The 13,782-nt window shown below is 45.9% G+C and overlaps 11 non-coding genes across 11 annotated transcripts; 5 read left to right on the forward strand and 6 right to left on the reverse strand.

Annotated features, from left to right (window-relative positions):
- Nucleotides 1–1,346: 1,346 nt before the first annotated feature.
- TRNAM-CAU (transfer RNA methionine (anticodon CAU)) lies at nt 1,347–1,419 on the reverse strand. Its single transcript has one exon. It is a non-coding gene; the product is annotated as a tRNA-Met (tRNA).
- A 120-nt stretch (nt 1,420–1,539) lies between these two features.
- On the forward strand, nt 1,540–1,611 carry TRNAE-UUC (transfer RNA glutamic acid (anticodon UUC)). The gene has a single exon. It is a non-coding gene; the product is annotated as a tRNA-Glu (tRNA).
- An 848-nt stretch (nt 1,612–2,459) lies between these two features.
- Nucleotides 2,460–2,532, reverse strand: TRNAM-CAU (transfer RNA methionine (anticodon CAU)). Its single transcript has one exon. It is a non-coding gene; the product is annotated as a tRNA-Met (tRNA).
- A 1,219-nt stretch (nt 2,533–3,751) lies between these two features.
- TRNAE-UUC (transfer RNA glutamic acid (anticodon UUC)) lies at nt 3,752–3,823 on the forward strand. The gene has a single exon. It is a non-coding gene; the product is annotated as a tRNA-Glu (tRNA).
- Nucleotides 3,824–6,897: 3,074 nt separating this feature from the next.
- TRNAM-CAU (transfer RNA methionine (anticodon CAU)) lies at nt 6,898–6,970 on the reverse strand. The gene has a single exon. It is a non-coding gene; the product is annotated as a tRNA-Met (tRNA).
- A 1,232-nt stretch (nt 6,971–8,202) lies between these two features.
- Nucleotides 8,203–8,274, forward strand: TRNAE-UUC (transfer RNA glutamic acid (anticodon UUC)). Its single transcript has one exon. It is a non-coding gene; the product is annotated as a tRNA-Glu (tRNA).
- A 1,041-nt stretch (nt 8,275–9,315) lies between these two features.
- On the forward strand, nt 9,316–9,387 carry TRNAE-UUC (transfer RNA glutamic acid (anticodon UUC)). Its single transcript has one exon. It is a non-coding gene; the product is annotated as a tRNA-Glu (tRNA).
- A 1,961-nt stretch (nt 9,388–11,348) lies between these two features.
- On the reverse strand, nt 11,349–11,421 carry TRNAM-CAU (transfer RNA methionine (anticodon CAU)). Its single transcript has one exon. It is a non-coding gene; the product is annotated as a tRNA-Met (tRNA).
- A 1,040-nt stretch (nt 11,422–12,461) lies between these two features.
- TRNAM-CAU (transfer RNA methionine (anticodon CAU)) lies at nt 12,462–12,534 on the reverse strand. The gene has a single exon. It is a non-coding gene; the product is annotated as a tRNA-Met (tRNA).
- A 120-nt stretch (nt 12,535–12,654) lies between these two features.
- Nucleotides 12,655–12,726, forward strand: TRNAE-UUC (transfer RNA glutamic acid (anticodon UUC)). Its single transcript has one exon. It is a non-coding gene; the product is annotated as a tRNA-Glu (tRNA).
- An 848-nt stretch (nt 12,727–13,574) lies between these two features.
- TRNAM-CAU (transfer RNA methionine (anticodon CAU)) lies at nt 13,575–13,647 on the reverse strand. The gene has a single exon. It is a non-coding gene; the product is annotated as a tRNA-Met (tRNA).
- Between the last annotated feature and the right edge of the window lie 135 nt (nt 13,648–13,782).

The raw sequence follows: 13,782 nt of genomic DNA on the forward strand, positions 1-13,782 counted from the left end.
ATGGTGGGACTACGTTTTACCCCCTAATAATTACCACGTGGCCGCAAATTCGACATGAAGGTTTGCAAAGTTCGCCTCCCATTGAAGTCAATGGGGCCCGCGGCGAACGGTCGGTTTCGCGAACGTTTGGGTCCGTTCGCATTTCGCGTTCGCGAAACGTCCCGTCGGAAGTTCGTCCATCACTAATGAAGAGTAGTGTTTTTCATAGATTAAGGACCCCAAGGCTCACAAAATGGTTAGAGAGTAGTGCCCCGTGTGAGGATCAAACTCACGACCTTCAGATTATGAGACTGACGCGCTACCTGCTGCGCTAACGAGGCCAATTAGTGAAAGTGATATGTGTGTCATAGCTGGCCACCATACTTGGAAGCTGATGGCGGTGGCACATCTTTTTTTCTCTTTGGTTTTCTCTATTTTTCTCAAAACAAGGCAGCTAGTTTTCCCATATGGTCTAGCGGTTAGGATTCCTGGTTTTCACCCAGGCGGCCCGGTTTTGACTCCCGGTATGGGAAATGCAAGTCCTTTTAACGACCCGCACACTCCTAGTGCTGAAACCTCAAAGCTGTTTTTCCATTGTAACCTCCAATCATTCCCTTGTTGTCAAAGTACCAAGGGTCAAAGCCAGGGATGCAGACAAGACAGGTCAAGCCGGGTCAGGACAGGAAATGAAATACTATCAGGAACACAGGAACTCACAGGGCAAGCTGAAGTTCATCCAGCAACTAATGGCTCATGCACGCGCTTTGGCGTACGTATATGCGCACTGACACATGAATAATATCAGGATCACAGGAACTCACAGGGGAAGCTGAAGATCATCCAGCAACTAATGGCTTATGCTGCTAGCTTTAAATAGGCCACTGGGCACCAGAAATTGTCACGCATTGTGTGCGCTTTGGCGTACGCACATGCGTACTAGCACATGAAGTTTCTCGACCGTTCTCGCTCTTCTGCACATTTGCATTGGCAAATATCTATGTGCCAATCTTCTGCAAACCATTCTCTGACAGAGACATCATCTTTTTTTTCCACACCTTTGAAAAAGCCCTTTTGAATTCCTCGGTGCTTTGTTCTTTCTGTGTGATGAAACTAAGGGAAGCATGTCACATAGATGGAAAATGCCTCTGTTGTTCCAGGATGAGTAGACATTGTATCTTGCAAGGTCTGTTGGATGCAGAGCTAAAGATTTTAGCTGGGTGGAATATGGTGGAAGGCAAAAGAGCATTGAAAGCTTGATCTTCCGGTCAATTTTCCATCTATATGGTTTCCTACAAGACCTAAGGGATGAAGAGTAGTGTTTTTCATAGATTAAGGACCCCAAGGCTCACAAAATGGTTAGAGAGTAGTGCCCCGTGTGAGGATCGAACTCACGACCTTCAGATTATGAGACTGACGCGCTACCTGCTGCGCTAACGAGGCCAATTAGTGAAAGTGATATGTGTGTCATAGCTGGCCACCATACTTGGAAGCTGATGGCGGTGGCACATCTTTTTTTCCCTTTGGTTTTCTCTATTTTTCTCAAAACAAGGCAGCTAGTTTTCCCATATGGTCTAGCGGTTAGGATTCCTGGTTTTCACCCAGGCGGCCCGGGTTCGACTCCCGGTATGGGAAATGCAAGTCCTTTTAACGACCCGCACACTCCTAGTGCTGAAACCTCAAAGCTGTTTTTCCATTGTAACCTCCAATCATTCCCTTGTTGTCAAAGTACCAAAGGTCAAAGCCAGGGATGCAGACAAGACAGGTCAAGCCGGGTCAGGACAGGAAATGAAATACTATCAGGAACACAGGAACTCACAGGGCAAGCTGAAGTTCATCCAGCAACTAATGGCTCATGCACGCGCTTTGGCGTACGTATATGTGCACTGGCACATGAATTTTCACACATGAATAATATCAGGATCACAGGAACTCACAGGGGAAGCTGAAGATCATCCAGCAACTAATGGCTTATGCTGCTAGCTTTAAATAGGCCACTGGGCACCAGAAATTGTCACGCATTGTGTGCGCTTTGGCGTATGCACATGCGTACTAGCACATGAAGTTTCTCGGCCGTTCTCGCTCTTCTGCACATTTGCATTGGCAAATATCTATGTGCCAATCTTCTGCAAACCATTCTCTGACAGAGACATCATCTTTTTTTTCCACACCTTTGAAAAAGCCCTTTTGAATTCCTCGGTGCTTTGTTCTTTCTGTGTGATGAAACTAAGGGAAGCATGTCACATAGATGGAAAATGCCTCTGTTGTTCCAGGATGAGTAGACATTGTATCTTGCAAGGTCTGTTGGATGCAGAGCTAAAGATTTTAGCTGGGTGGAATATGGTGGAAGGCAAAAGAGCACTGAAAGCTTGATCTTCCGGTCAATTTTCTATCCATATGGTTTCCTACAAGACCTAAGGGATGAAGAGTAGTGTTTTTCATAGATTAAGGACCCCAAGGCTCACAAAATGGTAAGAGAGTAGTGCCCCGTGTGAGGATCGAACTCACGACCTTCAGATTATGAGACTGACGCGCTACCTGCTGCGCTAACGAGGCCAATTAGTGAAAGTGATATGTGTGTCATAGCTGGCCACCATACTTGGAAGCTGATGGCGGTGGCACATCTTTTTTTCCCTTTGGTTTTCTCTATTTTTCTCAAAACAAGGCAGCTAGTTTTCCCATATGGTCTAGCGGTTAGGATTCCTGGTTTTCACCCAGGCGGCCCGGGTTCCACTCCCGGTATGGGAAATGCAAGTCCTTTTAACGACCCGCACACTCCTAGTGCTGAAACCTCAAAGCTGTTTTTCCATTGTAACCTCCAATCATTCCCTTGTTGTCAAAGTACCAAGGGTCAAAGCCAGGGATGCAGACAAGACAGGTCAAGCCGGGTCAGGACAGGAAATGAAATACTATCAGGAACACAGGAACTCACAGGGCAAGCTGAAGTTCATCCAGCAACTAATGGCTCATGCACGCGCTTTGGCGTACGTATATGCGCACTGACACATGAATAATATCAGGATCACAGGAACTCACAGGGGAAGCTGAAGATCATCCAGCAACTAATGGCTTATGCTGCTAGCTTTAAATAGGCCACTGGGCACCAGAAATTGTCACGCATTGTGTGCGCTTTGGCGTACGCACATGCGTACTAGCACATGAAGTTTCTCGGCCGTTCTCGCTCTTCTGCACATTTGCATTGGCAAATATCTATGTGCCAATCTTCTGCAAACCATTCTCTGACAGAGACATCATCTTTTTTTTCCACACCTTTGAAAAAGCCCTTTTGAATTCCTCGGTGCTTTGTTCTTTCTGTGTGATGAAACTAAGGGAAGCATGTCACATAGATGGAAAATGCCTCTGTTGTTCCAGGATGAGTAGATATTGTATCTTGCAAGGTCTGTTGGATGCAGAGCTAAAGATTTTAGCTGGGTGGAATATGGTGGAAGGCAAAAGAGCACTGAAAGCTTGATCTTCCGGTCAATTTTCCATCCATATGGTTTCCTACAAGACCTAAGGGATGAAGAGTAGTGTTTTTCATAGATTAAGGACCCCAAGGCTCACAAAATGGTTAGAGAGTAGTGCCCCGTGTGAGGATAAAACTCACGACCTTCAGATTATGAGACTGACGCGCTACCTGCTGCGCTAACGAGGCCAATTAGTGAAAGTGATATCTGTGTCATAGCTGGCCACCATACTTGGAAGCTGATGGCGGTGGCACATCTTTTTTTCCCTTTGGTTTTCTCTATTTTTCTCAAAACAAGGCAGCTAGTTTTCCCATATGGTCTAGCGGTTAGGATTCCTGGTTTTCACCCAGGCGGCCCGGGTTCGACTCCCGGTATGGGAAATGCAAGTCCTTTTAACGACCCGCACACTCCTAGTGCTGAAACCTCAAAGCTGTTTTTCCATTGTAACCTCCAATCATTCCCTTGTTGTCAAAGTACCAAGGGTCAAAGCCAGGGATGCAGACAAGACAGGTCAAGCCGGGTCAGGACAGGAAATGAAATACTATCAGGAACACAGGAACTCACAGGGCAAGCTGAAGTTCATCCAGCAACTAATAGCTCATGCACGCGCTTTGGCGTACGTATATGCGCACTGGCACATGAATTTTCACACATGAATAATATCAGGATCACAGGAACTCACAGGGGAAGCTGAAGATCATCCAGCAACTAATGGCTTATGCTGCTAGCTTTAAATAGGCCACTGGGCACCAGAAATTGTCACGCATTGTGTGCGCTTTGGCGTACGCACATGCGTACTAGCACATGAAGTTTCTCGGCCGTTCTCGCTCTTCTGCACATTTGCATTGGCAAAAATCTATGTGCCAATCTTCTGCAAACCATTCTCTGACAGAGACATCATCTTTTTTTTCCACACCTTTGAAAAAGCCCTTTTGAATTCCTCGGTGCTTTGTTCTTTCTGTGTGATGAAACTAAGGGAAGCATGTCACATAGATGGAAAATGCCTCTGTTGTTCCAGGATGAGTAGACATTGTATCTTGCAAGGTCTGTTGGATGCAGAGCTAAAGATTTTAGCTGGGTGGAATATGGTGGAAGGCAAAAGAGCACTGAAAGCTTGATCTTCCGGTCAATTTTCCATCCATATGGTTTCCTACAAGACCTAAGGGATGAAGAGTAGTGTTTTTCATAGATTAAGGACCCCAAGACTCACAAAATGGTTAGAGAGTAGTGCCACGTGTGAGGATCGAACTCACGACCTTCAGATTATGAGACTGACGCGCTACCTGCTGCGCTAACGAGGCCAATTAGTGAAAGTGATATCTGTGTCATAGCTGGCCACCATACTTGGAAGCTGATGGCGGTGGCACATCTTTTTTTCCCTTTGGTTTTCTCTATTTTTCTCAAAACAAGGTAGCTAGGTTTCCCATATGGTCTAGCGGTTAGGATACCTGGTTTTCACCCAGGCGGCCCGGGTTCGACTCCCAGTATGGGAAATGCAAGTCCTTTTAACGACCCGCACACTCCTAGTGCTGAAACCTCAAAGCTGTTTTTCCATTGTAACCTCCAATCATTCCCTTGTTGTCAAAGTACCAAGGGTCAAAGCCAGGGATGCAGACAAGACAGGTCAAGCCGGGTCAGGACAGGAAATGAAATACTATCAGGAACACAGGAACTCACAGGGCAAGCTGAAGTTCATCCAGCAACTAATGGCTCATGCACGCGCTTTGGCGTACGTATATGCGCACTGGCACATGAATTTTCACACATGAATAATATCAGGATCACAGGAACTCACAGGGGAAGCTGAAGATCATCCAGCAACTAATGGCTTATGCTGCTAGCTTTAAATAGGCCACTGGGCACCAGAAATTGTCACGCATTGTGTGCGCTTTGGCGTACGCACATGCGTACTAGCACATGAAGTTTCTCGGCCGTTCTCGCTCTTCTGCACATTTGCATTGGCAAATATCTATGTGCCAATCTTCTGCAAACCATTCTCTGACAGAGACATCATCTTTTTTTTCCACACCTTTGAAAAAGCCCTTTTGAATTCCTCGGTGCTTTGTTCTTTCTGTGTGATGAAACTAAGGGAAGCATGTCACATAGATGGAAAATGCCTCTGTTGTTCCAGGATGAGTAGACATTGTATCTTGCAAGGTCTGTTGGATGCAGAGCTATAAATTTTAGCTGGGTGGAATATGGTGGAAGGCAAAAGAGCACTGAAAGCTTGATCTTCCGGTCAATGTTCCATCCATATGGTTTCCTACAAGACCTAAGGGATGAAGAGTAGTGTTTTTCATAGATTAAGGACCCCAAGGCTCACAAAATGGTTAGAGAGTAGTGCCCCGTGTGAGGATCGAACTCACGACCTTCAGATTATGAGACTGACACGCTACCTGCTGCGCTAACGATGCCAATTAGCGAAAGTGATATGTGTGTCATAGCTGGCCACCATACTTGGAAGCTGATGGCGGTGGCACATCTTTTTTTCCCTTTGGTTTTCTCTATTTTTCTCAAAACAAGGCATCTAGTTTTCCCATATGGTCTAGCGGTTAGGATTCCTGGTTTTCACCCAGGTGGCGCGGGTTCCACTCCCGGTATGGGAAATGCAAGTCCTTTTAACGACCCGCACACTCCTAGTGCTGAAACCTCAAAGCTGTTTTTCCATTGTAACCTCCAATCATTCCCTTGTTGTCAAAGTACCAAGGGTCAAAGCCAGGGATGCAGACAAGACAGGTCAAGCCGGGTCAGGACAGGAAATGAAATACTATCAGGAACACAGGAACTCACAGGGCAAGCTGAAGTTCATCCAGCAACTAATGGCTCATGCACGCGCTTTGGCGTACGTATATGCGCACTGGCACATGAATTTTCACACATGAATAATATCAGGATCACAGGAACTCACAGGGGAAGCTGAAGATCATCCAGCAACTAATGGCTAATGCTGCTAGCTTTAAATAGGCCACTGGGCACCAGAAATTGTCACGCATTGTGTGCGCTTTGGCGTACGCACATGCGTACTAGCACATGAAGTTTCTCGGCCGTTCTCGCTCTTCTGCACATTTGCATTGGCAAATATCTATGTGCCAATCTTCTGCAAACCATTCTCTGACAGAGACATCATCTTTTTTTTCCACACCTTTGAAAAAGCCCTTTTGAATTCCTCGGTGCTTTGTTCTTTCTGTGTGATGAAACTAAGGGAAGCATGTCACATAGATGGAAAATGCCTCTGTTGTTCCAGGATGAGTAGACATTGTATCTTGCAAGGTCTGTTGGATGCAGAGCTAAAGATTTTAGCTGGGTGGAATATGGTGGAAGGCAAAAGAGCACTGAAAGCTTGATCTTCCGGTCAATTTTCCATCCATATGGTTTCCTACAAGACCTAAGGGATGAAGAGTAGTGTTTTTCATAGATTAAGGACCCCAAGGCTCACAAAACAGTTAGAGAGTAGTGCCCCGTGTGAGGATCGAACTCACGACCTTCAGATTATGAGACTGACGCGCTACCTGCTGCGCTAACGAGGCCAATTAGTGAAAGTGATATGTGTGTCATAGCTGGCCACCATACTTGGAAGCTGATGGCGGTGGCACATCTTTTTTTCCTTTGGTTTTCTCTATTTTTCTCAAAACAAGGCAGCTAGTTTTCCCATATGGTCTAGCAGTTAGGATTCCTGGTTTTCACCCAGGCGGCCCGGGTTCCACTCCCGGTATGGGAAATGCAAGTCCTTTTAACGACCCGCACACTCCTAGTGCTGAAACCTCAAAGCTGTTTTTCCATTGTAACCTCCAATCATTCCCTTGTTGTCAAAGTACCAAGGGTCAAAGCCAGGGATGCAGACAAGACAGGTCAAGCCGGGTCAGGACAGGAAATGAAATACTATCAGGAACACAGGAACTCACAGGGCAAGCTGAAGTTCATCCAGCAACTAATGGCTCATGCACGCGCTTTGGCGTACGTATATGCGCACTGGCACATGAATTTTCACACATGAATAATATCAGGATCACAGGAACTCACAGGGGAAGCTGAAGATCATCCAGCAACTAATGGCTTATGCTGCTAGCTTTAAATAGGCCACTGGGCACCAGAAATTGTCACGCATTGTGTGCGCTTTGGCGTACGCACATGCGTACTAGCACATGAAGTTTCTCGGCCGTTCTCGCTCTTATGCACATTTGCATTGGCAAATATCTATGTGCCAATCTTCTGCAAACCATTCTCTGACAGAGACATCATCTTTTTTTTCCACACCTTTGAAAAAGCCCTTTTGAATTCCTCGGTGCTTTGTTCTTTCTGTGTGATGAAACTAAGGGAAGCATGTCACATAGATGGAAAATGCCTCTGTTGTTCCAGGATGAGTAGACATTGTATCTTGCAAGGTCTGTTGGATGCAGAGCTAAAGATTTTAGCTGGGTGGAATATGGTGGAAGGCAAAAGAGCACTGAAAGCTTGATCTTCCGGTCAATTTTCCATCCATATGGTTTCCTACAAGACCTAAGGGATGAAGAGTAGTGTTTTTCATAGATTAAGGACCCCAAGGCTCACAAAATGGTTAGAGAGTAGTGCCCCGTGTGAGGATCGAACTCACGACCTTCAGATTATGAGACTGACGCGCTACCTGCTGCGCTAACGAGGTCAATTAGTGAAAGTGATATGTGTGTCATAGCTGGCCACCATACTTGGAAGCTGATGGCGGTGGCACATCTTTTTTTCCCTTTGGTTTTCTCTATTTTTCTCAAAACAAGGCAGCTAGTTTTCCCATATGGTCTAGCGGTTAGGATTCCTGGTTTTCACCCAGGCGGCCCGGGTTCGACTCCCGGTATGGGAAATGCAAGTCCTTTTAACGACCCGCACACTCCTAGTGCTGAAACCTCAAAGCTGTTTTTCCATTGTAACCTCCAATCATTCCCTTGTTGTCAAAGTACCAAGGGTCAAAGCCAGGGATGCAGACAAGACAGGTCAAGCCGGGTCAGGACAGGAAATGAAATACTATCAGGAACACAGGAACTCACAGGGCAAGCTGAAGTTCATCCAGCAACTAATGGCTCATGCACGCGCTTTGGCGTACGTATATGCGCACTGGCACATGAATTTTCACACATGAATAATATCAGGATCACAGGAACTCACAGGGGAAGCTGAAGATCATCCAGCAACTAATGGCTTATGCTGCTAGCTTTAAATAGGCCACTGGGCACCAGAAATTGTCACGCATTGTGTGCGCTTTGGCGTACGCACATGCGTACTAGCACATGAAGTTTCTCGGCCGTTCTCGCTCTTATGCACATTTGCATTGGCAAATATCTATGTGCCAATCTTCTGCAAACCATTCTCTGACAGAGACATCATCTTTTTTTTCCACACCTTTGAAAAAGCCCTTTTGAATTCCTCGGTGCTTTGTTCTTTCTGTGTGATGAAACTAAGGGAAGCATGTCACATAGATGGAAAATGCCTCTGTTGTTCCAGGATGAGTAGACATTGTATCTTGCAAGGTCTGTTGGATGCAGAGCTAAAGATTTTAGCTGGGTGGAATATGGTGGAAGGCAAAAGAGCACTGAAAGCTTGATCTTCCGGTCAATTTTCCATCCATATGGTTTCCTACAAGACCTAAGGGATGAAGAGTAGTGTTTTTCATAGATTAAGGACCCCAAGGCTCACAAAACGGTTAGAGAGTAGTGCCCCGTGTGAGGATCGAACTCACGACCTTCAGATTATGAGACTGACGCGCTACCTGCTGCGCTAACGAGGTCAATTAGTGAAAGTGATATGTGTGTCATAGCTGGCCACCATACTTGGAAGCTGATGGCGGTGGCACATCTTTTTTTCCCTTTGGTTTTCTCTATTTTTCTCAAAACAAGGCAGCTAGTTTTCCCATATGGTCTAGCGGTTAGGATTCCTGGTTTTCACCCAGGCGGCCCGGGTTCGACTCCCGGTATGGGAAATGCAAGTCCTTTTAACGACCCGCACACTCCTAGTGCTGAAACCTCAAAGCTGTTTTTCCATTGTAACCTCCAATCATTCCCTTGTTGTCAAAGTACCAAGGGTCAAAGCCAGGGATGCAGACAAGACAGGTCAAGCCGGGTCAGGACAGGAAATGAAATACTATCAGGAACACAGGAACTCACAGGGCAAGCTGAAGTTCATCCAGCAACTAATGGCTCATGCACGCGCTTTGGCGTACGTATATGCGCACTGGCACATGAATTTTCACACATGAATAATATCAGGATCACAGGAACTCACAGGGGAAGCTGAAGATCATCCAGCAACTAATGGCTTATGCTGCTAGCTTTAAATAGGCCACTGGGCACCAGAAATTGTCACGCATTGTGTGCGCTTTGGCGTACGCACATGCGTACTAGCACATGAAGTTTCTCGGCCGTTCTCGCTCTTATGCACATTTGCATTGGCAAATATCTATGTGCCAATCTTCTGCAAACCATTCTCTGACAGAGACATCATCTTTTTTTTCCACACCTTTGAAAAAGCCCTTTTGAATTCCTCGGTGCTTTGTTCTTTCTGTGTGATGAAACTAAGGGAAGCATGTCACATAGATGGAAAATGCCTCTGTTGTTCCAGGATGAGTAGACATTGTATCTTGCAAGGTCTGTTGGATGCAGAGCTAAAGATTTTAGCTGGGTGGAATATGGTGGAAGGCAAAAGAGCACTGAAAGCTTGATCTTCCGGTCAATGTTCCATCCATATGGTTTCCTACAAGACCTAAGGGATGAAGAGTAGTGTTTTTCATAGATTAAGGACCCCAAGGCTCACAAAATGGTTAGAGAGTAGTGCCCCGTGTGAGGATCTAACTCACGACCTTCAGATTATGAGACTGACACGCTACCTGCTGCGCTAACGATGCCAATTAGTGAAAGTGATATGTGTGTCATAGCTGGCCACCATACTTGGAAGCTGATGGCGGTGGCACATCTTTTTTTCCCTTTGGTTTTCTCTATTTTTCTCAAAACAAGGCATCGAGTTTTCCCATATGGTCTAGCGGTTAGGTTTCCTGGGTTTCACCCAGGCGGCCCGGGTTCCACTCCCGGTATGGGAAATGCAAGTCCTTTTAACGACCCGCACACTCCTAGTGCTGAAACCTCAAAGCTGTTTTTCCATTGTAACCTCCAATCATTCCCTTGTTGTCAAAGTACCAAGGGTCAAAGCCAGGGATGCAGACAAGACAGGTCAAGCCGGGTCAGGACAGGAAATGAAATACTATCAGGAACAGAGGAACTCACAGGGCAAGCTGAAGTTCATCCAGCAACTAATGGCTCATGCACGCGCTTTGGCGTACGTATATGCGCACTGGCACATGAATTTTCACACATGAATAATATCAGGATCACAGGAACTCACAGGGGAAGCTGAAGATCATCCAGCAACTAATGGCTTATGCTGCTAGCTTTAAATAGGCCACTGGGCACCAGAAATTGTCACGCATTGTGTGCGCTTTGGCGTACGCACATGCGTACTAGCACATGAAGTTTCTCGGCCGTTCTCGCTCTTCTGCACATTTGCATTGGCAAATATCTATGTGCCAATCTTCTGCAAACCATTCTCTGACAGAGACATCATCTTTTTTTTCCACACCTTTGAAAAAGCCCTTTTGAATTCCTCGGTGCTTTGTTCTTTCTGTGTGATGAAACTAAGGGAAGCATGTCACATAGATGGAAAATGCCTCTGTTGTTCCAGGATGAGTAGACATTGTATCTTGCAAGGTCTGTTGGATGCAGAGCTAAAGATTTTAGCTGGGTGGAATATGGTGGAAGGCAAAAGAGCACTGAAAGCTTGATTTTCCGGTCAATTTTCCATCCATATGGTTTCCTACAAGACCTAAGGGATGAAGAGTAGTGATTTTCATAGATTAAGGACCCCAAGGCTCACAAAATGGTTAGAGAGTAGTGCCCCGTGTGAGGATCGAACTCACGACCTTCAGATTATGAGACTGACGCGCTACCTGCTGCGCTAACGAGGCCAATTAGTGAAAGTGATATGTGTGTCATAGCTGGCCACCATACTTGGAAGCTGATGGCGGTGGCACATCTTTTTTTCCCTTTGGTTTTCTCTATTTTTCTCAAAACAAGGCAGCTAGTTTTCCCATATGGTCTAGCGGTTAGGATTCCTGGTTTTCACCCAGGCGGCCCGGGTTCCACTCCCGGTATGGGAAATGCAAGTCCTTTTAACGACCCGCACACTCCTAGTGCTGAAACCTCAAAGCTGTTTTTCCATTGTAACCTCCAATCATTCCCTTGTTGTCAAAGTACCAAGGGTCAAAGCCAGGGATGCAGACAAGACAGGTCAAGCCGGGTCAGGACAGGAAATGAAATACTATTAGGAACACAGGAACTCACAGGGCAAGCTGAAGTTCATCCAGCAACTAATGGCTCATGCACGCGCTTTGGCGTACGTATATGCGCACTGGCACATGAATTTTCACACATGAATAATATCAGGATCACAGGAACTCACAGGGGAAGCTGAAGATCATCCAGCAACTAATGGCTTATGCTGCTAGCTTTAAATAGGCCACTGGGCACCAGAAATTGTCACACATTGTGTGCGCTTTGGCGTACGCACATGCGTACTAGCATATGAAGTTTCTCGGCCGTTCTCGCTCTTCTGCACATTTGCATTGGCAAATATCTATGTGCCAATCTTCTGCAAACCATTCTCTGACAGAGACATCATCTTTTTTTTCCACACCTTTGAAAAAGCCCTTTTGAATTCCTCGGTGCTTTGTTCTTTCTGTGTGATGAAACTAAGGGAAGCATGTCACATAGATGGAAAATGCCTCTGTTGTTCCAGGATGAGTAGACATTGTATCTTGCAAGGTCTGTTGGATGCAGAGCTAAAGATTTTAGCTGGGTGGAATATGGTGGAAGGCAAAAGAGCACTGAAAGCTTGATCTTCCGGTCAATTTTCCATCCATATGGTTTCCTACAAGACCTAAGGGATGAAGAGTAGTGTTTTTCATAGATTAAGGACCCCAAGGCTCACAAAATGGTTAGAGAGTAGTGCCCCGTGTGAGGATCGAACTCACGACCTTCAGATTATGAGTCTGACGCGCTACCTGCTGCGCTAACGAGGCCAATTAGTGAAAGTGATATGTGTGTCATAGCTGGCCACCATACTTGGAAGCTGATGGCGGTGGCACATCTTTTTTTCCCTTTGGTTTTCTCTATTTTTCTCAAAACAAGGCAGCTAGTTTTCCCATATGGTCTAGCGGTTAGGATTCCTGGTTTTCACCCAGGCGGCCCGGGTTCGACTCCCGGTATGGGAAATGCAAGTCCTTTTAACGACCCGCACACTCCTAGTGTTGAAACCTCAAAGCTGTTTTTCCATTGTAACCTCCAATCATTCCCTTGTTGTCAAAGTACCAAGGGTCAAAGCCAGGGATGCAGACAAGACAGGTCAAGCCGGGTCAGGACAGGAAATGAAATACTATCAGGAACACAGGAACTCACAGGGCAAGCTGAAGTTCATCCAGCAACTAATGGCTCATGCACGCGCTTTGGCGTACGTATATGCGCACTGGCACATGAATTTTCACACATGAATAATATCAGGATCACAGGAACTCACAGGGGAAGCTGAAGATCATCCAGCAACTAATGGCTTATGCTGCTAGCTTTAAATAGGCCACTGGGCACCAGAAATTGTCACGCATTGTGTGCGCTTTGGCGTACGCACATGCGTACTAGCACATGAAGTTTCTCGGCCGTTCTCGCTCTTCTGCACATTTGCATTGGCAAATATCTATGTGCCAATCTTCTGCAAACCATTCTCTGACAGAGACATCATCTTTTTTTTCCACACCTTTGAAAAAGCCCTTTTGAATTCCTCGGTGCTTTGTTCTTTCTGTGTGATGAAACTAAGGGAAGCATGTCACATAGATGGAAAATGCCTCTGTTGTTCCAGGATGAGTAGACATTGTATCTTGCAAGGTCTGTTGGATGCAGAGCTAAAGATTTTAGCTGGGTGGAATATGGTGGAAGGCAAAAGAGCACTGAAAGCTTGATCTTCCGGTCAATTTTCCATCCATATGGTTTCCTACAAGACCTAAGGGATGAAGAGTAGTGTTTTTCATAGATTAAGGACCCCAAGGCCCACAAAATGGTTAGAGAGTAGTGCCCCGTGTGAGGATCGAACTCACGACCTTCAGATTATGAGACTGACGCGCTACCTGCTGCGCTAACGAGGCCAATTAGTGAAAGTGATATGTGTGTCATAGCTGGCCACCATACTTGGAAGCTGATGGCGGTGGCACATCTTTTTTTCCCTTTGGTTTTCTCTATTTTTCTCAAAACAAGGCAGCTAGTTTTCCCATATGGTCTAG

The sequence above is a fragment of the Lithobates pipiens genome, unplaced genomic scaffold (genome assembly GCF_037356315.1).
Source record: "Lithobates pipiens isolate NorthernLeopardFrog02 unplaced genomic scaffold, aLitPip1_a1.2 Scaffold_8, whole genome shotgun sequence".
In the NCBI taxonomy this organism is placed as follows: Eukaryota; Metazoa; Chordata; class Amphibia; order Anura; family Ranidae; genus Lithobates; species Lithobates pipiens.